General features: G+C 42.1%; 1 long non-coding RNA gene across 1 annotated transcript; it reads left to right on the top strand.

The window, feature by feature from the left end:
- Positions 1-61: 61 nt before the first annotated feature.
- On the top strand, positions 62-4,035 carry LOC119282627. The gene is made up of 8 exons (XR_005138808.1): positions 62-256; positions 345-405; positions 500-545; positions 3,131-3,203; positions 3,313-3,414; positions 3,484-3,544; positions 3,635-3,782; positions 3,856-4,035. It is a non-coding gene; the product is annotated as an uncharacterized LOC119282627 (long non-coding RNA).
- Positions 4,036-27,443: the final 23,408 nt, after the last annotated feature.

The following is a 27,443-nucleotide window of genomic DNA, read 5'->3' as shown; positions in this document are numbered from 1 at the left end:
GAGGGAATTCCCTATTTGACGCATTTTGCGTCAAACTGTCGGGGCATCGCACACCCTTCGCCCGTATTTGGGCCGGCCTTTTTTTCCTGTTTCTTGTTTCGACCGACCACGTCTGTTTCCTCGTTCCCCTTTCTTCCTCGTGCGACTGCTTTGTCTCGATTCCTTCTCTGCTTCGTCCTCTCGATTCCTCTTCCTTCCTCTCGATTCTTTGCCGTGGTCTTGATTCCTTCCTCCTTCGTGCATCTCGGGGCGCTAGGTGCTCTGGTTCTTCATCTTCTCTCCCCTTCCTGCAAATCTCTGGGATGGAAGTTAGGGTTAGCTGATTTGTTCTCTGTTGTTGGTAGACGGTGTTTTGGCAACCAAATTCTGAGGAATAACACTTCAATTTTGTGATAATTGGTCGAGGTTCGTCAGATCTGGTGTTCCCCGTTTGGTTTTTATTCCAAATTCCTAGGTTCCTCAACTGTATTCGACTTTCTTTTTCTGTTTGTGTTTGCAGGTTCGGTTGAGATCTAACAGATCATAGTTCTTCTACAGATTTGTAGGTAAATCATTACAGCAAGTACTTGTCAACTGTTTTCTATTCTGGTGCTTGACAATTTTGTTCCTAACCCTTTTTGTGAATATGTTTTAAGATGTTGTCGATACTTCTACAGAAGTGAACGAGCATGTCCCTTCAATTGTGTAGATGCTCTGAATTTTCCATGTATATACTTATGGACCGGCAATAGTTGTGAAGATACTGTTGTAGTTTTCTTCTAGCTACTACTGTAAATGAATCTCGCTTAGTTTTTCTGGTAAATGCTCATAGATATAGGAGGTGTTCTTCTCTTGAAAATCTTAAGTAACCTAGTGTTCATTTCAACATTATTTCGTTTCCATGCAAATCATATCATTTTCTAGTTCATAAATAGGCATTACCACTTGTAATATGATTATCTTCATGATACATTCTACTCTGGTTTTGAATGTTCAGTTAATTAATTTGAATCACCTCCTAGTTTGTTTGGTAGCTTAATTAGCGTCCACCTTTCTAATCAGCAAGTTTTGTGATGTTAATTTAACTATGTGTGTACACTGTTTAGCTAACAGTAGCTACTTGCTTCCCTAGAAAAAACACCAGCTAGTTGGTTGATCTGATTTGCCTGCATTATTACTGTACTGAATTCTTCATAGACCTTGTTACATTTGATACAAATTATTTCTGCACTTAGTCGAGTATTTTTTCTCCTGTTCAACTATTTTAGGAAATCATTCCTCAATCTTGGTAGATTGTTTTCAGAAAGGAAAGGAGTAGTGACAAGTAGTTGATTACATTGATGTGTACTTCCATTTTTGTCTCTTCAATGTATACGCCAGAAAGCATTCAGCTGTATAGTTCATATAACCGAATTTATACCTTGTGGGCATGTGCTCTAAATGATTGCATTTCCGCTTTTCTTGTTGTTTTCATGTGTATCTCACACCACAATATTGCATCAGAAATAGAGAAGTTTTTTTGAACCATACATTCATGATGTTCCTGTTTTGTTTGCTGTCTTCGGGTACTATATTCGAATCACTCTATTTTATCACGAATAGATTGTTGATTCAGCTTCTAATATTAATTTCGTGCAAAACTGAATTAAGCATGAATATAACATTTTCAATCCAAGTTTTTCTAAAAAAATTGAAAAAAATCTGAATCCTATAGCAAAACTACAGTCACATAAACTAATTTCATTTCAAAAACAAAGCTCTGGTCTATGAGCAAAATAACAAAACTAGCACATTAACCCAGTAGTAGAAGATGAAACTTTCAAGATGTGGCGATTATTTTTTTGCTACTTCTTGGTATTCTTTTTGCTCCCCTGTTTTTTAGTTTTCTTTTTGCTACTTCTTGGTATTCTTTTTGCTACTTCTTGTTTTTCTTTTTTTGTTTGTTTCTAGTTTTCCTTTTTGTTTTTTCTTCTTCTTTTCATTTTTAGTTATTTCTGTTTCTTTTTTCTTTTTTCGATTTTTCTGTTTGTTTTCTTTCTTTGTTTTTTCTTTTTCCTTTTTTCCCTCTCTTTTTATCAAAAGAATTTCAAAATATTGAAATTTTGTTCGTGTTTCCATAAAATGTTCAGGTTTCAAAAAATGTTCTCAAGATTCAAAAATTGTTATCGTTACACAAAAAGTTGAAAAGTTTCGAAATGCAAAAAATGTACCGAATTTCAATTTTTTGTTCCCATTGTTATAAAATGTTCGCGCTTCCATATTTGTTCGGGATTTTCAAAATTGTTATCCATTTCAAAATTTGTTGTGAAGATTAAAAAATGTTCACGCTTTAAAAAATTGTTCGCGCTTCCAAATTTGTTCGGGATTTTTCAAAATTGTTCTCCGTTTCTAAATTAGTTCTCAAGAATTAAAAATGTTTGTGCTTTAAAAAATTGTGCATGCTCCCAAATCTGTTCTCCGTTTCAAAATTTGTTCTCAAGATTCAAAAAATGTTCGTGCTTCCAAATTTGTTCTCCGTTTCAAAATTTGTTCTCAAGATTCAAAAAATGTTCGTGCTTCAAAATTTGTTCTCCATTTCAAAATTTGTTCCCAAGATTCAAAATATGTTCATGCTTTAAAAAATTGTTCACAAATTCCAAAAAATGTTTGGGGAATTCAAAAGTTGTTCATGTTTTCGAAAATGTTCTTGGTTTCAACATTTTATTTGCAAATTCAACAAATGTCATGTTTCAAAAAAAAATCGCATTTAAAAAAATGTTCTGTTTAAACATTTTTGTTCTGAACTGAAAAAATGTTCCTGTTTCCATTTTTGTTCAAAAATTTAAAACTGTTCGTGGTCTCAGAAAATGTTCCGAAAATTCAAAAAATGTTTGTGTTTTTCATGATTTCTGTCGTATTTCTTGAAAAATTGTTCGCATTTTAGAAAACTGTTCAGGATTTGTAAAATTTGTGCATGTTTCTTTTTTGAATCAAAATTACAAAAAATATTTACTGCATCAAAAAATGTTGGAACATATAACAATTGTGATATTTTAAAACTGTTCATTGTGCCTTTTATGATTCATTAGCAACTTATTTCTTCTACTTCTCAAGAAATAGTTCGAAAGTTTTTTAAGTTAATCGGAAATTGCAACACTGTTTCTTTTTTCAGGTACGACTCAGGAATTTTCCTTCTTCAGTATCTTAGCAAGTACAAAGGTCTCGGAATGGAAGGTTTCTCCAATGTACGTAGTTACCAATTCATTCATTGAGAGCACTTGTTTTCCTTATTTAGCTTTCTTCGAAATATATCATTTTTTCTAAGCTGCTACTCAATTTTTTTACATTCTGAAGGATGATTTACAAGCTGTACGAGAGAAATTCCTTTTTGAGATCATAACTTGCAAGGACAATGAAATTCAGCTTCCATTCGTAACTTCTTTCCTACAGAGACATGTTAGTTTTCTATTTCTTTTTATTGCCACAATCCTTGGCCTCCTCCTCATCACATCTCTATTTCAACAGGGTTTTCGCATTTTCAAGTGAAGCATTCAACATGATTTCTGCATTTGAACAAAGCTTTTAGGTAAGTTCACGATCTCTAGTTTCCCCCAGAAGAATCCTCGTGAAGGTTTTCTCTAATCCCAACTAACATTTTTCCTTTCTTATTCTGCAGGTATTCATTGCCATTCGTTACTGTCAAGTATAATGGAATTTGCACTACAAGAAGTTCTCCTGAATTTGCACTGAAAGGAAAAAAACATGGCAAAAATGCTTCATCCTAGGAAAAAAACCATTTGTTTTTGTTTCCTAGCACAGTTTAGGTAACTTCAAACACACGTTGTCGGTACATTTTTTTCATTCTTCCAACTAACATATTTCCCATTTTATTCTCAGCGGCCGCAATGCCAGAATTTTTCACAACTCAAAGGAAGAGTACTATGACGAAACTGTTCTGCTATTTCTTTATCATGGTTCCCCAGTGATACTGTCTTGTATTATTTTAACTTGTAAAGAAGGTTTAAATCCCCCCGCAAAAAAATGTTTAAATCTACAGAATAAGTTTGTAAAGGAAGCAGTTCCACGACCAGTAGAAACAGCGAGAAACAACAGATAATTGCCCTCTTCTAGTTTTTTATGAATACAAGGAAAATTTCACCATTCTTCTACTTTTTCCCAACTAAAGGGAAATGAAGAAATTGTTGTCTTAATGGTACTGTTCTCTGTTTTTATCATGGTTCCCAAAAGGTAATTTCTTGCATTAATTCTAGCTGCATCGAAGATTTAAATCTCCTGAATATGTTAGTAAAGGAATTCAAAGCTTTATATACTTGTTTCCATACAGTTTTTTTGCACGTGTTTTTGATGCTCCTCCAACTTTGGAACTCTCCTAAAACTGTTTTTACAACTGTTGTTTGAAACAGGAGAAACATCTGAAATAGTTATCAATGAAGTTTCAAAAGAACTAAAATAGTTATTACAATGAAATTTCGAAAACAGCAGAAACAACTTAAACATCTGAAACAGAGACAACAGAAACTGAATGCGAGAAACAGTGAAACGCGCGCCAGGAACAGAGAAACGCGCGCCAAACAGTTGAAACGCGGGACCAAGGCCCAGAAAGCCCGCAAGCCAACCCCCCCCGTGCGAAAGCGCAACAAGTTGACGTAGAATGCGTTCGATAGGAGCTCCCTACAACATGCTGCCATGGCCATGCCCATCACGCCTCCTACGCTCGCTCACTGGCAACGGCCGCTACCCCTGTAGGCCGTAGCCCAAAGCTGGCTAAATGGGTCGGGGCAACCAGACCAGCCCGTAAGCACGCCAGCATGGCCCCCCATGGGCCAGGGCTAAACGGGTCGTGCTCGGCACGCGACACGGCTTGGGTCGTGCCTTGGCTTGGAGGCTGGCACACAGGCAAGGCGCAACACGGCCCATTCATTTATTATTTAAACTTTTCAGAATTTTCTATATATTCTAAAATAGAACCTAATATATGTAAAAAACAGCCCAACAGGCTGAAAAATATTAGCCCAACATGCTAAACATGCCACGGGTTGGCCCATCTATTAGCTGGGTCGTGTCTGGGCTGGAGCACAAAGCACGCGGGCCACATTGGCACGACCAGGCTAATAATCGTGCCACTGCGTGCCGTGTTGTGCCATGCCCAATTAGGGTGGGCTGGGCCGTGCTATGCCGGGCTGACATGTTCGACCAGCCCATTACGATTCATATATTTTTCTTTTTTCTTTCTTGTTTTATAATTTTTTTTATCCTTCATGTTTGTTTTTCTTCTGGTTTTTCTATTAAATAATTCTATTTTGAGAAACACATGCAACTTTGTTCCTACTCATAAAAATTACAAGTACACTGATTTGGATGTCAGGACCCCGACTCGATGTCACATCGATCTAGCCTGTAGCACCTCATATCACTTTGCGGCCTCACGCACGGTATCCCCACGGGTGTCGCCTTACCTTTGCCCGGGACCGTTTGCGTCTTTTGGCTCACGTATATGATAGTGTCGCTAGCATCCATATGATAAGGAGCCCGGGCTGACATGACTAGTCGTAAACCCAAAGTGGCACAGACTTACAGGGACAGGCATCCATGACCCAGCATCGAACGTGTCGGTCATCAGCGAGTGAATCCAGGCTGTAGCACTGGGCTAGCAGGACTCCGGTGAACCGGGCTGTAGCGGGCTAACAGGACTCCGGTATTCATCGCGTGACATTTCCCCGAAGGGACAGACACAGGAACGAAGAAGGACACATGCCGGCCAGCCTAAGTGTTCCGGAGCAGTAGCAAGCTACCATGGCTCAGTGGAAACACTAGGAGACATTTCCCGGTAAGAGAGGCTACTAAAGATAAACAACTAGATCGTCAGATCCCACACATACCAAGCATTTCAATAACATACACACAATATGCTCGATATGTGCAAATACAACATGGCATCACAACATGACTCTATGACTCAAGTAATTTATTCAATAGGCTCCGAGGAGCGAGATATTACAAACAGGGGTCTCATGACCCAACATTCAGAGCATACAAATCAAAGCACAAACGGAAGCTATCATGTCTGAGTACAGACATCTATAAATGAAAAAGGCTGAGAAGCCTGACTATCTATCAGATCCTGCCGAGGGCACAAGATCGTAGCTGAGGTATCAAGCTAAACGTCGAAGTCCACGCGAAACTACTAGTGAGACCGAAGTCTCTCTGCAAAACATAAAATAGGCAAACGTGAGTACAAATGTACCCAGCAAGACTTACATCAGATCTATCTACACATGCATCATTATCAACAAAGGGATGGTGGGGTTTAACTGCAGCAAGCCAGCTTTGACTCGGTGGCTATCCTAAACTACGACTGCAAGCGACTCTTTTGAGGTGGCGCACACGAGTCCACATATTCACCATATCAATACACCACTATGGATCCGATCCCGTCTCCCTACGAGAACGCCATCCATAGCACTCACGCTTATCTTGCGCATTTTAAAGTATCCACTTTCATTTGTCTATGAACTGATATAAGCAACCCAGAGGTCCTTTTCCGTGGACACGGCTATTCGAATAGATTAGGTTAACCCTGCAGGGGTGTACTTCTTCACACACGCTCTCACCACTTACCGCCGTTTACACGACATGTACTCGGCAACCTTCAAGCGGAAGCCCAACGTGGGTGTCGGCCACGGCCTACCTAAACACTCAAGTCTCTAGTCCAGGTTTATCGCCTATTCGGGTTCCATCCATGAGGAGATCCGGCCGGAGTTTCGCTCACAGCCCCAAACGATGTGAACAGGGTTCCGTGACACCAAACGGGCGCCTGGTTTACCCGGCCACGTGCCTACCGCATCACAGCCCACCCCTACGGTCAGCGCTGCGCACGGCCTCCAGCATACTACAAACACCAGAAACTACTTGCAACTCCTGGACAGAGGACAAGGGTGATCAAGAAGCCGAGAGGGTCCATTGGTTTCGGGCCCAATGCGTGGTAGTAGCTGAATCATGGATCACAAACACAGAACTCAGCTCCTGAGGACGGCTGCAATGAGACAACCCACCATGTACTCCTACATGGCCTCTCACCGCTACCTTTACCAAATCGTGTTCACACACTTAGCTCACACACAGTAGGACATGTTCACACGCCTCTGATTCATCCCCGATGAATCAGACCTGACTCAACTCTAAGCAGTAGCAGGCATGACAAACAAACATGAATGAGTAGGCACAACAGGGCTCAAACAACTCCTACTCATGCTAGTGGGTTTCATCTAATTACTGTGGAATGACAGGTCATGCAAAGGATAAAGGGGTTCAGCTACCGCAGCAAGTAACAAATATGTCGTTGTTGTCCTAATGCAGTAAAAGAGAGCAGGAGCGAGAGAGTGGGATTTTATCGGAATGAACAAGGGGGTTTTGCTTGCCTGGCACTTCTGAAGATAGCATTGAGTCTTCATCAGTGTCAACGATCACATCATCGGTATCACGTCTATCGAGAGGGGACAAATACCGGCAATACAGAAAAAGCACGATCAATGCAATGCACAATATGATGCATGCTATGACATGGCAAAATGAATGTGTTTTGGGCTAATGCATCTAAAACCAGATTAAATGGAGTTGGTTTGAATCCAAGATTCAAATTCAAACTCCATATGTGATTATTTAAATGCCCTTTATTTGATTTGTGCTAAACAGCATCTATAAGTTGTTCTAACATGCATGAAAATGGTACAGATGGATTCCTTGAATTTTTCTGATAATTTTTCATATATAAATTATTTAATTTGGAGTTACGGTTAATTTTCTATGAATTATTGAAGTTTATACAATTTTCTGGAATTTCCTGATTATTAATAAATCCAGTAAATAGGTTACCGCGTCAGCACGACGTCGTCATGACGTCAGCAAGTCAAAGGCGTCGACCAGGTCAAACCTGACCAGTGGGGTCCACTGGTCAGTGACCCAGTCAACTAACCAAGTTAGTTAGCCCTAACTAACTTAGTTAGCCGGGCGGGGCCCGCATGTCAGTGGCTCACCTAATTAACTAAATTAATTAATACTAACTAACCTAGCACTAACTAAGCAGGCGCTTGGGCCCACATGTCAGGGGGTCAAACCCCGGGTCAAACCCGCCGGAGTTGACCCGCGGCTTGTCGCCGGCGACGCCAGCAACGGCGGAGGGCGTCGGAAACGCTCCTTCGATGACCAAATCGGCGACTGAGGGGCTCTACGCGTAGCTGGGAGTCGCCCGCATCCATCTATGCAAACGGGAGGGGCTGAGGTGGCCCGAGCTCACCGGAACGGGGCCCGCGGCGGCGACCGGAGCACGGCGAGGTCGGGGTTGGCGCTAGAGGGCACGGCAGGTCGCACGGGTGGGCGCGCTCGGCTCCTGGAAGGGTGCTGAGCACGTTGCCGTGCTCGGGGGTTAGCTACGGTGGCTCTAGCCCCGTCTGCGTCATCGCCGGCGGCGAGGAACGGTCGGCTCTGACAGTCGGGGCGGTTAGAAGGCACGGACGGGCACGGGAAGAGAGGGGAAATGGACAGGGGCTCACGAGGGGTCGGGAGAGAAGCTCGGTGGGCTCGGGGAAGCCTCTGCAACGGCGAATTGATGACGGCGATCTCCGGGCACCGGAGATGAAGACGACGGCGCTCCGGTCGACTGCGGCCTCCTCTGGTCGCGTGCGTCGCGTGTGTAGCTCCACGGGGTCAGGGCGGAGCTCAGGGACGCATAGTGGGAGCGAGGGGGTGGCTGTGGCCCCGATAAACGGCGTCGGCGGCGATGGGCTCCGCTCGGGAAGGGAGCAGAGAGGGGAGGGAGATCCAGAGAGCGAGGGAGAAGTGAGAGGGGGTCGGGGAGGCGCGTGGCGTCGTCCGGGGCGTCGCTGGGGAGGCCAGGGAGGAAGCAGGAGGTGGCCGAGCAGGGTGGAGGTGGCGCGCGCGGCGGTGTCGCGGTGTCCGTCCTCCTGGCAAGGAGGAAGACGACAGGGGAGGGGGGCGGCGGTGGGCTGGGCCAGCGGGAGGAACTGGGCCGGCTGGGCTGGACAGGTAGGCGCCAGGTAGGCTCTGTTCTTTTTATTTTTTTTCTATTTTCTGTAGTTTGTTTTGATTTAGTTTAGCAACTAAATCATTTAAATAAATTCTGTAGATTTTTATGTGGCTTGCTAAAATATATACAAAGCCACTCACAAACCTCCAGAATTATTGGAGTCATATTCAATATATATTTAAATATACATCCAAAGCAAATAGTTATTGGATTAATTCAAATGGCCAAAATAATTATCTCTGTGACTCCAAAAATATTGGTTTAAATTTTACCTCTTACCAATATTTCCATGGAATAACAGGAACATTTTCTTGGACACATTTGAGAAGATTTAATTGTTGGTTATTTTTAGAGGTTTCCTGAGGCTTTTGAAAATTCCTCAATTCAAATTTCATTTGAATTTAAACATGATGCACACACCAGACAGCACCAGAAGCTAGGGATGTGACAACTCACCCCCACTAAACAAGAATCTCGTCTCGAGATTCAAGCGTAGGGTAAGGTGAAGGGGAAACGCAAACTAGCACAATCTTCATGATCCAGGTTGCACTTCATAGGAACGTTGTTTCGATCACCATCTTTGTCTCGACGTCTTCCTCTGAGAACTCCAACTAACATGACAACGAGAGGGGAAGGAGACTCTAGAAGGGTCGATCTTCTCGAAGATCGAACAACTCACGGAATGAGACATAGGACCATCTCTCGGTTTAGACACGAGATACACATCAAGAGGGGTGGAAAGAAACGGATGACGAAGGTTCACTAGGTAGACAACGATTCCACACCTAAGAAGGTGGTAAACGATTGTCCACGTAGCGAGGAGTTGAGTTGCCATAATACCATAACGATACACCTTAGGGAAGGTGACTCGTAGAGATATTTCCTTAAGTGGCAAAAAGAATTACTTTTGATTCAGAGATCATTGAAACTCTTTGAACCAGCCTAAGACAATTCTCGAGCGATCGTTTGGAGGGGGTCGGTAGAATGGCATACTCGGACTTGGATGATGTGGATTACCTTGTTGAAGACAACGTAATGGATGAGTTTGCTTATCACCGGAAGTGGAAGAGACCCATGGTAGAATGGCACATTGGTGGTGCAAGCTGGGAACAAAATGCAAATGCTAGGAATGATTCTGGTAACTGGGGAAGAACCCAACAATAGGGAGTGAATTCACTGTTTGAAGAGGTCATAGCATTCCGAGGAAACTGAGAGTAATCCCAGTTGGAGCCGATGATAACACGTAACGCTTGTGCGTGCTCTCAAGAACTTGAGCATTTCCATATTCATCAAGGTTTTACCAACATCCGTGTCAAGGGTCCGGCAACACAACTTGCTACCATGATGAATGATGATGGAGGATGTAGATGCAAAGAAAGATAACACCTTCTCAGATTTCATCTTAGCGAGGCCAAGGAACAAAATCTGGATGATCGACCGAGAAACATTTAGCACTCCGCTTCTAATGTTCTCCTTGATGTGCTAGTGTAACCCATTCATAGAAATGGTCTGGTATCTAGGACATCAAGTAAAAGGTCGGACTTCGGGAGCAAAAGAATCCATAAGGAACAACTAGGGAGGTAAATCCTACGAAATCCTTATGGGGAGGTGGCCAACTTCCTCAATCAAGATATTATAATAACAGGGCTACCGGATGGGTGTGTTGGCCACGACATCCACCTTACCGGTTATCGAGAGACCAATATTATAATTCTTGGGAAATGTTCCAACCATCATATCTGCCTGAGATTCAGATCTGGTTGGTGTCAGGATATTCCAGACTCATCGAGTCTAGGAAGAAAACGGAAGTTTGCAACACAAATCGACGAGATGACGTTGCGAGATTCTCGGGGAATGAACTACGATAGCAAGCTCCAAAACATGAGCTGGTTCTGCTACAAACATGTGAACACGTTGTCCCAGACAAGCATGCCCTCATGGTAGTCTTACAATAAAACACTACCGAGTTCAGGAGGGGGAACCATCAACGAGGGTATCGAAGTCTTGTGCATTACCATGGATTAACACTTAACTCCTTTTCTCGAACAAATCAGTTAGTGGCTTGGGGTGCTACGGAACACATATAGAATGGAGGTTGCAAGTCTCCGAACCACAGAATACTTTCACACGTGTGCATGACTGATTTGGGATGATTCCAAGGGAAACAAAACAATCTTTCTCAAATTCACGGCGGCAACTTTCACCAAATGCACGTGTATAAGAGGAAGTCACTCCTTTCATCAAACAAATACTTCATGAGCTAGCATGAAGAAAATGCTTTCAAAAGTTTCCAACACTAGCTTAATGTTCAACAAAATCATGGAGGAGATAAGGATGTTGTCAATGGGCTCAACAACAATTCATCCGGGTTTCCTTTTAAAAGGAATTCCATAGTTAAGTGAACACGGTGATAGCATTGGTCAGACCAGAGATGTAATGGTGTATGCTCGAGGGATCAACCACGAATAAGACAACATTACGAGCATCGTTGGTACTGATTTGATTTGACGATAGCCCATACTCAAATCAAAGGATTGATAAGACAATAGGTCCAGCAACTGATCACAGGGACCAATCGATGAAGATATCATCTTCTTCAACACACACTACACAAGAATATCCCTTTGGGACGAACTAAGTGAGGCAAGCTTTTATCTTCCAATTCTCCAGGTTGTTGTATAGCTTAACCAGCTAGCTCAGGGGTATCTAACACCGATTCTTGGAGAGAAGGTGGTTCGCAAGAAACCAACTTGATCACGAGCTCAACATAACAGTCAGGTGACAGCCTGGTGATACTTTCGAGAAGATATTCGGAAAATCACGAACCACCGATATGTTACTAAGCTCGAGAACAATCTCGCTTTTGAGGGCAAGACGATATGATCAAATGAGTGAGGACTTGACAAGATCCTAACTCATCAATCGAAGGGTGCACCGAAATAAGGACTAGGTAGCACGATTAGTCTTAGAAGGATGATTCAAAAACCAACACGCTAAGAATGAAATTATTGTCCCTTAACTACCAAGCAACGAGGTTGCTGGGAGTATTGATTTCACACATCATGATTCATTTGTCGGTATTCCGGTTGCATCAACACGGAACCGAGGAATGAAAAAGGATGGCGAGAAGTATCACTATGTCAAGAATTCACAAAAGGTGGTGCAATTCTCATGAAATTCCTGTCATAAAGAAGGTAATACTTCAAGGTAGAACAGACCAGAAGCTGGATTGGCATTTTGATCTGCGGAATACAATTGCTTTGACCCAATCCTAGATATGGATGAGATTCTGGAGTTTGTTTCTCCTATTAATTCTGAAATAGAATGGCTTGGCGGACCACAAGGGTAATAGGCATCGACGAACGAATGCACGCATACTCTTGACTATCAATTGATAGGCGAGGGTCAGAAACAACTAAGATGGGACAACTCAAAAGAACATATGATTTTCTGAGTTGTGGATGCATGGATTAGCATGTCGAACGGAGTTCAACATATTTCTTCCGGATAACCCATGCAGAAAGGTAGAACTGGCAGAGCCACAATATATAATGGAGAACTCATCAAGAATAATCCTGTTGTGATATTTCAGTTCAACGAGGAACTTCTGCCATAAGTAGTTCATGGTATTTGGAAGAAGAAGATACCACGGACTTCAAGGACTATCGCAAAGGTTACTAATATCCTAAAGGCACTAGCAATTACTATCAACATGAAGTAGGTAGAGTGAATCTCGGGTTCAAGAACCCAGGAACCAAATACTTATTACTAAGTAGCATCACGGAATGCTTTCGAGGATAAAGGCCAGAATCATCACACTGGGACACCAATCATGGCTAAATTACTAGGTGATCCCCTAAGACACCTAGGGTCATAATAATAACTCCAACATATATGTCAGGGCAATGAATTACCTCAACTCAACAATTAGTGTGATTGAGCTGGCATAAAGGAACATCGAAACCAGAGGGAAAGGATTTTGCAAATTGCTTCAAACTATTTAGAAACCTGGGATGACTCGGACAGCATAACGGCTGTAAATGCTCAGAAAAGATTTGAGACATTCACAAAAATGGTGGCATAACCACTCAGAAGCACAATATCAAGGTCTCGAGATCAACAGTTAACATACAGAAGTAGAAACTGAACTCAAACTTAGAACCATCAATCCTACAAGTCTGCAGATTAGTAACACGTGATCTTGATAGAAAGAAGAGATAGCCTAGTTCTTAATCCCCGTAGAAGAGAAGATGATGACTCAGATCAGAAGGCCATGAGGTATAAGGAGTAAAAAGAGCCTTACGTTCCATCCCACAATCAATTCCCTTATATAACTAAAGAATTTCTAGACTCAACTTCGACCAGTTTGGCTTGGTAATCCTACAGACAGTCAAGCTCTGATACCAACGCTGTCAGGACCCCGACTCGATGTCACATCGATCTAGCCTGTAGCACCTCATATCACTTTGCGGCCTCACGCACGGTATCCCCACGGGTGTCGCCTTACCTTTGCCCGGGACCGTTTGCGTCTTTTGGCTCACGTATATGATAGTGTCGCTAGCATCCATATGATAAGGAGCCCGGGCTAACATGACTAGTCGTAAACCCAAAGTGGCACAGACTTACAGGGACAGGCATCCATGACCCAGCATCGAACGTGTCGGTCATCAGCGAGTGAATCCAGGCTGTAGCACTGGGCTAGCAGGACTCCGGTGAACCGGGCTGTAGCGGGCTAACAGGACTCCGGTATTCATCGCGTGACATTTCCCCGAAGGGACAGACACAGGAACGAAGAAGGACACATGCCGGCCAGCCTAAGTGTTCCGGAGCAGTAGCAAGCTACCATGGCTCAGTGGAAACACTAGGAGACATTTCCCGGTAAGAGAGGCTACTAAAGATAAACAACTAGATGGTCAGATCCCACACATACCAAGCATTTCAATAACATACACACAATATGCTCGATATGTGCAAATACAACATGGCATCACAACATGACTCTATGCCTCAAGTAATTTATTCAATAGGCTCCGAGGAGCGAGATATTACAAACAGGGGTCTCATGACCCAACATTCAGAGCATACAAATCAAAGCACAAACGGAAGCTATCATGTCTGAGTACAGACATCTATAAATGAAAAAGGCTGAGAAGCCTGACTATCTATCAGATCCTGCCGAGGGCACAAGATCGTAGCTGAGGTATCAAGCTAAACGTCGAAGTCCACGCGAAACTACTAGTGAGACCGAAGTCTCTCTGCAAAACATAAAATAGGCAAACGTGAGTACAAATGTACCCAGCAAGACTTACATCAGATCTATCTACACATGCATCATTATCAACAAAGGGATGGTGGGGTTTAACTGCAGCAAGCCAGCTTTGACTCGGTGGCTATCCTAAACTACGACTGCAAGCGACTCTTTTGAGGTGGCGCACACGAGTCCACATATTCACCATATCAATACACCACTATGGATCCGCTCCCGTCTCCCTACGAGAACGCCATCCATAGCACTCACACTTATCTTGCGTATTTTAGAGTATCCACTTTCACTTGTCTATGAACTGATATAAGCAACCCAGAAGTCCTTTTCCGCGGACACGGCTATTCGAATAGATTAGGTTAACCCTGCAGGGGTGTACTTCTTCACACACGCTCTCACCACTTACCGCCGTTTACACGACATGTACTCGGCAACCTTCAAGCGGAAGCCCAACGTGGGTGTCGGCCACGACCTACCTAATCACCTAAGTCTCTAGTCCAAGTTTATCGCCTATTCGGGTTCCATCCATGAGGAGATCCGGCCGGAGTTTCGCTCACAGCCCCAAACGATGTGAACAGGGTTCCCGAGACACCAAACGGGCGCCCGGTACACCGTGCCACGTGCCTACCGCATCACAGCCCACCCCTACGGTCAGCGCTGCGCACGGCCTCCAGCATACTACAAACACCAGAAACTACTTGCAACTCCTGGACAGAGGACAAGGGTGATCAAGAAGCCGAGAGGGTCCATTGGTTTCGGGCCCAATGCGTGGTAGTAGCTGAATCATGGATCACAAACACAGAACTCAGTTCCTGAGGACGGCTGCAATGAGACAACCCACCATGTACTCCTACATGGCCTCTCACCGCTACCTTTACCAAATCGTGTTCACACACTTAGCTCACACATAGTAGGACATGTTCACACGCCTCTGATTCATCTCCGATGAATCAGTCCTGACTCAACTCTAAGCAGTAGCAGGCATGACAAACAAACATGAATGAGTAGGCACATCAGGGCTCAAACAACTCCTACTCATGCTAGTGGGTTTCATCTAATTACTGTGGAATGACAGGTCATGCAAAGGATAAAGGGGTTCAGCTACCGCAGCAAGTAACAAATATGTCGTTGTTGTCCTAATGCAGTAAAAGAGAGCAGGAGCGAGAGAGTGGGATTTTATCGGAATGAACAAGGGGGTTTTGCTTGCCTGGCACTTCTGAAGATAGCATTGAGTCTTCATCAGTGTCAACGATCACATCATCGGTATCACGTCTATCGAGAGGGGACAAATACCGGCAATACAGAAAAAGCACGATCAATGCAATGCACAATATGATGCATGCTATGACATGGCAAAATGAATGTGTTTTGGGCTAATGCATCTAAAACCAGATTAAATGGAGTTGGTTTGAATCCAAGATTCAAATTCAAACTCCATATGTGATTATTTAAATGCCCTTTATTTGATTTGTGCTAAACAGCATCTATAAGTTGTTCTAACATGCATGAAAATGGTACAGATGGATTCCTTGAATTTTTCTGATAATTTTTCATATATAAATTATTTAATTTGGAGTTACGGTTAATTTTCTATGAATTATTGAAGTTTATACAATTTTCTGGAATTTCCTGATTATTAATAAATCCAGTAAATAGGTTACTGCGTCAGCATGACGTCGTCATGACGTCAGCAAGTCAAAGGCGTCGACCAGGTCAAACCTGACCAGTGGGGTCCACTGGTCAGTGACCCAGTCAACTAACCAAGTTAGTTAGCCCTAACTAACTTAGTTAGCCGGGCGGGGCCCGCATGTCAGTGGCTCACCTAATTAACTAAATTAATTAATACTAACTAACCTAGCACTAACTAAGTAGGCGCTTGGGCCCACATGTCAGGGGGTCAAACCCCGGGTCAAACCCGCCGGAGTTGACCCGCGGCTTGTCGCCGGCGACGCCAGCAACGGCGGAGGGCGTCAGAAACGCTCCTTCGACGACCAAATCGGCGACTGAGGGGCTCTACGCGTAGCTGGGAGTCGCCCGCATCCATCTATGCAAACGGGAGGGGCTGAGGTGGCCCGAGCTCACCGGAACGGGGCCCGCGGCGGCGACCGGAGCACGGCGAGGTCGGGGTTGGCGCTAGAGGGCACGGCAGGTCGCACGGGTGGGCGCGCTCGGCTCCTGGAAGGGTGCTGAGCACGTTGCCGTGCTCGGGAGTTAGCTACGGTGGCTCTAGCCCCGTCTGCGTCATCGCCGGCGGCGAGGAACGGTCGGCTCCGACAGTCGGGGCGGTTAGAAGGCACGGACGGGCACGGGGAGAGAGGGGAAATGGACAGGGGCTCACGAGGGGTCGGGAGAGAAGCTCGGTGGGCTCGGGGAAGCCTCTGCAACGGCGAATTGACGACGGCGATCTCCGGGCACCGGAGATGAAGACGACGGCGCTCCGGTCGACTGCGGCCTCCTCTGGTCGCGTGCGTCGCGTGTGTAGCTCCACGGGGTCAGGGCGGAGCTCAGGGACGCATAGTGGGAGCGAGGGGGTGGCTGTGGCCCCGGTAAACGGCGTCGGCGGCGATGGGCTCCGCTCGGGAAGGGAGCAGAGAGGGGAGGGAGATCCAGAGAGCGAGGGAGAAGTGAGAGGGGGTCGGGGAGGCGCGTGGCGTCGTCCGGGACGTCGCTGGGGAGGCCAGGGAGGAAGCAGGAGGTGGCCGAGCAGGGTGGAGGTGGCGCGCGCGGCGGTGTCGCGGTGTCCGTCCTCCTGGCAAGGAGGAAGACGACAGGGGAGGGGGGCGGCGGTGGGCTGGGCCAGCGGGAGGAACTGGGCCGGCTGGGCTGGACAGGTAGGCGCCAGGTAGGCTCTGTTCTTTTTATTTTTTTCTATTTTCTGTAGTTTGTTTTGATTTAGTTTAGCAACTAAATCATTTAAATAAATTCTGTAGATTTTTATGTGGCTTGCTAAAATATATACAAAGCCACTCACAAACCTCCAGAATTATTGGAGTCATATTCAATATATATTTAAATATAAATCCAAAGCAAATAGTTATTGGATTAATTCAAATGGCCAAAATAATTATCTCTGTGACTCCAAAAATATTGGTTTAAATTTTACCTCTTACCAATATTTCCATGGAATAACAGGAACATTTTCTTGGACACATTTGAGAAGATTTAATTGTTGGTTATTTTTAGAGGTTTCCTGAGGCTTTTCAAAATTCCTCAATTCAAATTTCATTTGAATTTAAACATGATGCACACACCAGACAGCACCAGAAGCTAGGGATGTGACATTGGACCTAAGATCCAATAAAATACAAAGTAACTCCTATTACTAAGAATTACTGTGAAATCTCTTGTAAACATGTTCTTCGAGGTATCAATCTCTGCTTGAAGAAATACTCCAAATACTTTGGTAAATAGGCTGCAAATACACTGGAGCAACGAAGTTGTCACTCAATCACCTGCACGAACATTACGAATAATGATTTTTAAAGTGCCTTGAGTCGCCCATCTAAAAAGATGGGAAGACTTGATCGATGAATGTATTTTGTGCGGGGTGATCCCACAGAAGTACATGCCGTCGAATCACTATATCTTCACCATGGTGTCGGTGAAAAATTTCACCTCCATAAAGTATAAACCTACAAAAGAAGCTTGACACAACAATATAAACTCATCAGATCCGAATAATCGGATCTGCGAGGACAGAAAACTATCTGAACTCATGGCACCGCCAAAAGAATAAGAGAAAATTTATTCTCGCAAAACTGTAGTGATCACTAGATTTTTTAGGAAAAGGGGTATAACCCCGGCCTCTGCATCAAAAAGATGCATACGGCCAATAATGATCACTAGATGTGGACGAACAACATAAAGGTCTTGAAGATCTGAGGTCCCGACCTCTTAGCGCCAAGATGTCAGTTGGAGGCGAGGGACCTAAATTTCTCAGATGGCACGTAAACCCTCACAAGGATTTCTCGATGGTGATCCTTGTCATATGGAGTCTCTTCATTAACTTTTTCTTTGTTATGGTTTTCTATACTACAAACATTGTTCTAATGAATAATTTTCAAATACATATTGGACACTTTTTCATATACGGTGAATATTTTTTTTGAATACACACTGGAAAATTTCTTAAAATATGTGAAAATTTTCAATTACGCACTTTTTATATATGATGAACTTTTTTTAATATACAATGAACCATTTTTTTATGTACAGTGAAGGGAAAAAATCCGGTGATACCGGAGCTAAAATGCTCCCATGATACGAAGTGATCTTGTCCGTTGGATCACACATCCAACGGTCAACATCCGGGGATGCGGATCAGGACGCGATTCTAGGCTTCCAAAAGGACTCTTTTGAGAATGTTCTGGGGCTCCTGGGCTCACCGTTGGATGTAAAATCTCATGGCCAAGATCACATTGTATCATGGGAGCATTTTCGCTCCCGTATCACCTGATATGCACTCGTACAGTGAATGTTTTTCAAATATACACACTGGACAACTTTTTAATAAACGATGAACATTATTTTAATATAAGATGACTTTTTTTAAATATACACACCAAACAAACATTTTAAATATAACAAACAGTTTTCTTATACAATGAACTTTTAATATATAATACAAACTAACCATTTTTACAACGCAAGCTGAACATTTTCCAAAAAAATAAAGAAAAAGTAGAGAAAACATAAATGGTCAGTCAAAATACCGGAAAACCAGAATTAAAAAGTAAGAAAAAAGTACAAATGGTGAAAGAAAAAAAGAAAAAGAACAAAGTAAAGTAGATACTAAAAAACGGATAGAAAACCACCTGGGAAGGAAACAATTTTTCATCCCTGGAAAGTTCTAGCAAAAAGGTCGACCATTTTCCCTCAATTGGGTTGCACGTCCTAGTTGACCATGAAGCTAGCCGTTGCAGAGTGGTTAATGATGCTACCCACCACGAAGGTGGCCTGCGTTATCGACTATTTCGTATATGACACCGACGGCCGCTCCACTACCTTGGACCGGACTCATCGATAGGAGTTGCAGAACACGTTATCCACACAAACTCACAATTAATCATGCATCAAGCAAGATTTCGTCGATCCTGCGGAGGTATAAAATCCAATCCATCTCTTGATGATTCAATTTTTATGATTAATTTATTTTTCAGATCAAGTTTACTTTCGGTGTGGATTTTTCTCACGAGATTGCGGTGAACTTGATGTCGCGGCACAATGCCAATCAATCTTGCATCACAAGAAATTTGTTGACTACACCTAGGGACACGGTGATTTACCCGTTCTCTAGATGAGTACAACACCACTAAGATTTCATAGGTTTACCCAAGGCATAGCAGAGGAAGCCACAATTCATCGTATTTGAAACAAATCATTGGCAGCAAGTTTCACTGGTATGCTAGTTGGGTTGGGCCCAGATGTTGCCCTGTGCAACAAGCCGCCATTTAGTCGTAATGAGTTATTAATTGGGTTTTCGAGCATCTTAACCCTTCTCCTAAAATTTCTTAACTCCCACAAACTAAAGCTGACAATCAGGTCGGGTTTGATCAAGTCTAGTTCATACAGAGGCAATATAGGGTCGATTGCCCGCCTGTGACCCTACTCATAGGTCTTACATCGGTCATGTGCTTGAACTCACCAGGTAACTCGACCCAATCGGGCACCCATCAGGCGCAAGTTTCCAACGGCCACAACGACCCAAATTATATGTACAAGATCCCCGCTGGTTTCAAAGGCATGCAACCAGTACCAGGGACGATCAACATAAGCCCCATAGAAGAGCGCAAATGGTAGTTTGACTATTTCAAGTACTATAAATAGTACACAATAAAGTAGTAAGAATTTATGTCATGTTTAGTAGTATGCTTAATTATGTTTAGCAATGTGTTGATGAACATGGAATTTAGTCATGGAGTTTCGTTTAATTACATTTAATAAATTTCAAATGGTATTCAAAATGAAGTTCAAATGCTTTTTTATGCAGGCTACATACCAAAACGAAGAAAAACAAGCATTTGTGTCGAGTGAGCGGAATAATGGTCATTCAATACAAAGTGCAATGTATGCAAAAACTGTTAGGTGATTGTTGGTCTAAATAAGTATTTCGTATGCAAGACCTAATAGACAAGTAATGCAACAATTTCAGGACAAGCCACTCATAGATATTATTTATATTGTAGAATTTTGTATTTAGGTTGTAGATAATTTTCCCTTTTATTCATTCGCACACAAGGAAGTCAAGAGTGCATTCCAGAAAACTCACTTAATGTTGCAGCTCTATGCCATGATATCTAAGGAAACTAAAATAGACATGAACACCAACATATATTTGTAACTCATCAAAGTGGCACGATTTAGTGCATGAAGACTTTGAGTTTTGTTCTTCTTCATTTGGCTCTAATTTATGAAATATTTATTAAACCAAAAATAGGCAATGTCTCGAAAATAAAACAACAAATAGATACTCCATGTACTATGTATTTCAAATTTAGTGAAATTACATTTTCCATTGTTGAAGTTAAAATTTTATAATCAATCACATCTTAATATATTAGTTGTACCATTGTTTAGTTGTTCAGTATATTAGAAAACTATAAAGGTTACAATGATACATTTTAATTATAAACAAGTAGAAAATTTTAGTCTAAATAAAAATCTCATGATTCTCTGCATATCAAAATTGCATAAGAGCACTTGACGATGACACATTTCGAAATCCGCCCCATCCAATCGTTTCAGGATTGACACTCACTATATTAGGTGTTTTCTATTCACATTTTAGTTGCCGTGTGTTCTTTTGTCAATGCTGAGTATATGAGACTGAAGTTCACACGATTCTGTCCTTCAAAAGGAAAGTTTTTGTCTACACGTCAATGACCCATCATCTATTCAATGCTCCCAGCGCCCATCCTCCCACCTACCATGTTTCTTTTATGCACATCAGAGATCCAACTTTCTCCCCCTGGCGCCTGTTCTTCTCATGTATCACAAGAACAACTCTCAGCGCACTCCCATCCTGGATCGACACAGATAGTTCAGGCCTCCATGCAATCTTCAGGCTCTCTCACAGTCGACCTCGAAGAACAAGCTCCTCTCGCACTTATGGTGTGCTCCTACTGCAACAGCGAGATGATCCAATGGGTGGATCTTGCATACTCCTCGCAATCTTGGGAAGCACTGCTATAAGTGTCAGTATCAATGGTTATGTCTAGTTGATTTTACTCTTCATTCCCTCCAGATCACATGTATTGAAGCCACCATTTTTTCCTGCATATTCTAGATTCAAAAGTGCACATTTGGGAAACGGGAGGAGAAATATATAAACGTTTTCATGGCGAAGTCGCCAAAGTTGTTCATCCCTCTGCCTCGCAAGGATCAGTGGTGAAGGGTCCATAACCCCAAGGTCCTACGTGTGGAAACATGCCCATCTATGTAGCATTTGTTTTGGATAATACTAATTACCCACACGCCCATCTATGTAGCATTTGTTTTGGATAATACTAATTAGCTTGGCCCTGTCAAAATGAAGTCTAAACGGTTGGTTGTAGGGGATCGACCAATATCTTTCCCTAATAATAAAGCACGGATTGACTCCGTGGGTTCACCGTCGCTTCTTCCCGTGAATTTATGATTTCAGTTTTTTCTCTTCAACACGTCTATATTTATTTTCTATATCCAATGTGGTACTAATGGTGATACTAATCTTACGGTTCGTTTCCTACGTTTGGTCATCAATCAATATTTTATCTTTACAGTCTTTCTCGTGGCACCTTTTGTTTCAACTTGACCCATAACACATGGACATGTGATTTATTTCCTCCCGTTGCAATGCACGGTCCCTTTTGCTAGTAACCCCAAATCAAGTACTTTTCTCCTTAAACTTCTATGCATTTCCAACTTTGTAGCTCCCCCACAAAAAAAGCTTCTCAATCGTGTATGTCTCATCAGGACCATGCACAGTCGCTGTGAGCTGCAACCTACTCCCGTCGTCCGCCTCCCACGCTCGCTAACTGTATGGAAGCGGTCACTACCCATGTAGGCATAGCCCAAAGCCGGCCAAATGGGTTGGGCCAACCATCCCAGCCCGTGAGCACGCCGGCACTGCCCCGCCATGGGCCAGGCACGACACAGGCTAAACGGGTCATGCCCGGCACACGGCACGGCTTGAGCTGTGCCTGGGCTTGAAGGCTGGGCATGCGGGTCGATACGGCACAACCCGTTTATTTATTTATTAAACTTTTCAGATTTTTTTTATATATGCTCTAAAATACAACCCAATAGACCTAAAAACAGCCCAACAGGCTGAAAAATATGCAGCCTAGCTTGCTAAACATGCCACGGGTTGGCCCATTTATTAGCCGGACCGTGCTTGGGCCAGAGGACACAACTGCATACTTTGACTTTTGTTCTTCTCCATTTGGCTCTAATTTACGAAATATTTATTAAACCAAAAAATAGGCAATGTCTCGAAAATAAAACAAGAAATTCATACGCCGACTATATATTTCAAATTTAGTGAAATTACATTTTCCATTGTCGAAGTTAGAATTATATGATAAAATCGCATCTTAATATATTAGTTGTAGCATTGTTTAGTTGTTAACTATAGTATAGAACTATAAAGGTTACGGTTATATATCGAAATGATACACTTTAATTATAAATGAGTAGAAAATATTAGTCTAAATATAAATTTCATGAGTCTCTACTTCTAGAAACAAGAAAGATGAAAGTCTTATACATATTTGTAAGACATTTTAATATGGAAAACCCCTTTTGCAGCTCGGGCACCACTGCACCAGTGTGCTATTTATCTGGGCCACACCTTAGCATTGAGATGTGCTTCTTAATCCATATTCTTTGATGTATTTCAATCAATAGTTTTTATTCTTTTTTAGCCTAGTCATAGTGGAGTGTAACTTAGACAAGTAACATGCATACAATTACTAGTCTATGTTACTATCTCCATAATGGATAGTGTCATAGGTGTGATAACATAGAGAGCTATTTTTATTATTTTGTAGAGTCATTTTACATTGGAAACCGCTACGTGATGGTAACATATTATGTTACTCTATTTGCACCTCTCCACATTAATTACTTGTCATATTATATTTTTTTTTGCCTATGTGACATGCATATTACTACTTATATTACTCTCACTATGACCAGCCTTAGTGAATTGCAGAACTCGTCAGTGCATTTATTATCTATAGGCTCCTCGGGCAGGCTCCTACACACACGTGGTGATTAAATTCTGACATACATCACTTCTTCCCATTGTTAGAGTTTAGGTCTAAACCGGTGATTTAGCAGTCCCAAGACTTATTTTGCATACGACAACACGAGTTGGTGTTAAGATACGAAGTATTTGTATAGACAAACTAGTATTGCAATTTACAAACAGAACTCTCTTACTTAGAACGCTTGAATATTTACAATTAGTGTCAGTGCCTCATGTCGAATTTCCCTAATGTAACAATAGTCAGCAGAAGAAATGCCTTGTTAAATAAGTTAACCAACGACTGTGATTCTTCTAGAACGTACTAATACAGTTCTACTATAGTGATCTTCACAATTTTGCCCATTATTTTCAACACTAAGAAGCTGAAAAGAAAACACTAATAATGTAGATTTCCAGATGGATCATTTCAACACTTATCGTCGGATTTTCAATATGATCATATGAAGAAAAAACACAATTTGGATTGTTTTTCCTTGCAAACATAATATAAAGATTGGCCTTACAATCCTCGCGCAGATTCTACCATTCACATTTTACTGAGTTTTGGCTCGTGAACGATCTTGTTGCATGAACAGATAAACCTATGTGCATGCACTGGAAATTATGATCTAGCAAATTAGTTACTTATTGGATGAGGAAAATCAAGAAAAAAAAACAAAACCCTCACGTACATGCAAACTAAGAACATAGTTTTTACTCAGGTGAACAAGAACATCCCCTATTACAGAACATAGACATGCCATCTCACAAAGAACATGAATTGACGCATGAACGACTAGCCATTCGCGATGTCGTGCACACGTCCAAGATGCCGACTGCCAGAGTTGAAGCAAAAATAGCCAAGCATTGTGGTGAGTGAGGGATGACAGAGCAGCCATAACAGAAGAGGCTCATAGGCGGTTTAGTCACTAAATGGTATGGCCACACTGCCCTGTAATTTCTTTTTATTTTTTGCGAGGACATATTGCCCTGTAATTGACTATATATGGTAGATTTATACGCTCGTGTTTCCCCCATAGTAGTTATGGTCCATATCACAATGCCCCAATGTGCAAACATGATAAAGGTCGCACTGACGCCCGAGCTCTAAAAATCCTTACTCCTGTAAATATATGCCCATGTGTCCCATTGCAAACAAATTTGGAACACAAGAAATAATGTTATAAAAAGATTTAAAAAATCCATTAATTCACATAGAATTTTAATAGATTTTTTCTAGTTTTAGATAGAATTTGTGCCCATGTGTCCCATTGCAAGATCATTAAGTGAGTGATATGTTTAGTACATCAGAAAAAAAAACAGTTTGGGAGGAAAAAACCAAGAGGGGAGGATGTACGAAGCAGAGGCGATGAAAAAAAAGTGATGAGTGTAGGTGGACAATGGATCTAAGGTAATCCGGAAGAGTACGAAATGATTTACCAACTCCCCATTAATAATAGATTCCCCTCCTGACCACACTGCTGGCCTGATGGGCGTGTGCATGAAAACGAGTGAGTTGGGGAAAATGCTCCACCATGCAGGAGGGGCGCGTACATCAGAAAAATCTGTATGAGAGAAAAAGAAAACCATAAGGAGGGAAGGATTTACGAAGCAAAGGCGATGGAAAAAATCGATGATGGGTGGAGGTGGGATGAGGGATCGGAGGTAATAATGGAGGGTACAAAACTATGTACAACACCCCCCCCCCCCTTTAATAGTAGAGATAAATACTATCCATAAGCTAAAGTCTGGATTGTTCAATTAATGTATAGCGTACTGTTACCTTTTTTGTAGAAAATTTCAGAAAAGACCAATTATTTTCTCCCAAGTTTTTCAAAATCCGTCTTAAACCAAACACCATTTCAAGTTTTTCGTACGTATCTCATGTGTTTCTAAATCCAAAATAATAACACAATCTAGAACGATCATGGCTTTGATAAACACATTTTTGACTGGGGCAACTATGTTATCACTTACATAGATATCTCTATTATTAGCGAATTTCATAAAAAAAAGGTAAATGATACATTAGAAAAATAAGCATATACAATTGAATGGTACCAACATCAACACTTTTGAATAACAAAAATTCCGGTAAAAACGGGTAACAAAGTTAAAGCACCATAATTAAAACAAGCAAGCCCGGTCTAGCATGATAAAAATCATGAAACATGAATAAAATATATTCACCAACTAAATGCCAATAGTGTTGGCAAAACTCTATGGGAAAGCCATCTATCCTAGGAGCCTTATTATGCTTCATCTGGAAACTACATTACTAATCTCCTCTAATGTAAATTGCGTACGCCGATGATCCAAAAGCCCGTCCTGTCAAAAAAAATTACATGCAAGGTTCCTACCATGCCAAGAATCACCAAGTACAAACAATCGATTTTTCTTCTCATTCAAAGGCCTATAGACCCCCTGATAACATAAACTGAAATTCCCAAACCATGGCCATGTTGATGTAAACAAGTTTCAAATGTCAAAAAAATTAAGAGTGATTAGCCCAAATGTCAATTTTTCAGAGTAATTGATCATTATCCACATTTTTTTATGAACAAAGTGGAGCTAAAATACTAGGATATTAAGTGTCGAAACCGAATGTCTCATGCAGGCCCCCTCCAAAATTCCAATATGTACTGCTCAAATACAACAAAAAAGTACTGCAAAAATGCTTGAGCCAATTAATAGTATCACTGTCTTATTATTAACTGGGACCCTATTGGCTAGCCAAATGTTTTCCACATTTTAGCTCAAAATTTAAAAAATGGAAGTTGAAGATTTGGTTCGGGAATAAGTTATTAATAAATAAAAAGGGAGGAAAGAAGGCTGTTTGGGAATAAAATACATCATCATATAAATTCCAGACCCACCCAGTCTTGTACTAGTACATTTCTATAGGGAAACGTACTACTATGTGGGAGTAGATTGTTTCATCTTGGCCGTTCATTTGATGGGTAGTTTGGTCATTTTTGTTCGGGTTTTTTATTTTCATTGGCGGATGATCCTCCAAAAGTCTAGACTAGCTAGTAGCCACGACTGCCCTCGTTGGGTCTCATCATTTCCATTTCCGGGTAATGCACGGATGGTGGCGCCCATCCATCCTGTACACCTCGTACGCAGCCATTGCCGTGTTACCACTCACTTGCTCCTTCTGTGGCCACTTGGTGCTTCCATGGCTTGTCGCATGCCCCTTGCTTATTCCGTAGATCTATACTTTCATATATATATATATAGTTCACATAAGTGCTCGGGCTCGATGAGGCTTGCACAGGAACTAATCAAACAGAGCTGGGCGAGAGGACCGTACTAATTAATCAACAGATCCGTGGGTCTATATGTGTGCAACACAAGCACGATAGATTTGGATCTATATATTCATCAGTATATGTCTTCTCCCCCATGTAGCCGAATACACCGCGAGATGATGACCTAAACATATGAACATGTACGCGTGGACCATGGCGCTGTGTTGCCCCACACCACATTGTCAAAGCATGAAAATCCGCTTCAGATTTTGTCTCTAGAGTTTCGGTAATTGTGTTGTGTGTTTCCAATTTTACCCTTGAATAAAAAGATACTACTCACGTTATCCAGTAGTATTAGTGGATCTGGGCCATTGGATTGCCTTGAACGGACGGCTCATATTGTTCAGTGGGTACCATAGAAGAACTCGTAAAGGATACCTTAGTAGGCCACCAGGTCATTCTCCAGTACCAAGATGTAGAACCCTTCATAGCTCAGCCGCTTGAACTCCGATATTCTAACAGCATCATACTAAATATACAAAAGAAATTTGTCTAAAGAAATAGAAATTGATTTTGATCTTTAGATAGCAGTGTCACTCTGAGGACCAACTAAAGCAAAAACGAGGCCCATCTCGACTTGAAATCACTGTACTTGTACCGTGCTACCTCTTTTTCTAA

Source organism: Triticum dicoccoides, chromosome 3B (assembly GCF_002162155.2).
Source record: "Triticum dicoccoides isolate Atlit2015 ecotype Zavitan chromosome 3B, WEW_v2.0, whole genome shotgun sequence".
NCBI classification, from domain to species: domain Eukaryota; kingdom Viridiplantae; phylum Streptophyta; class Magnoliopsida; order Poales; family Poaceae; genus Triticum; species Triticum dicoccoides.
Note: the sequence above shows the minus strand (reverse complement) of the source record. Positions and strands in the feature narration are given on the sequence as shown.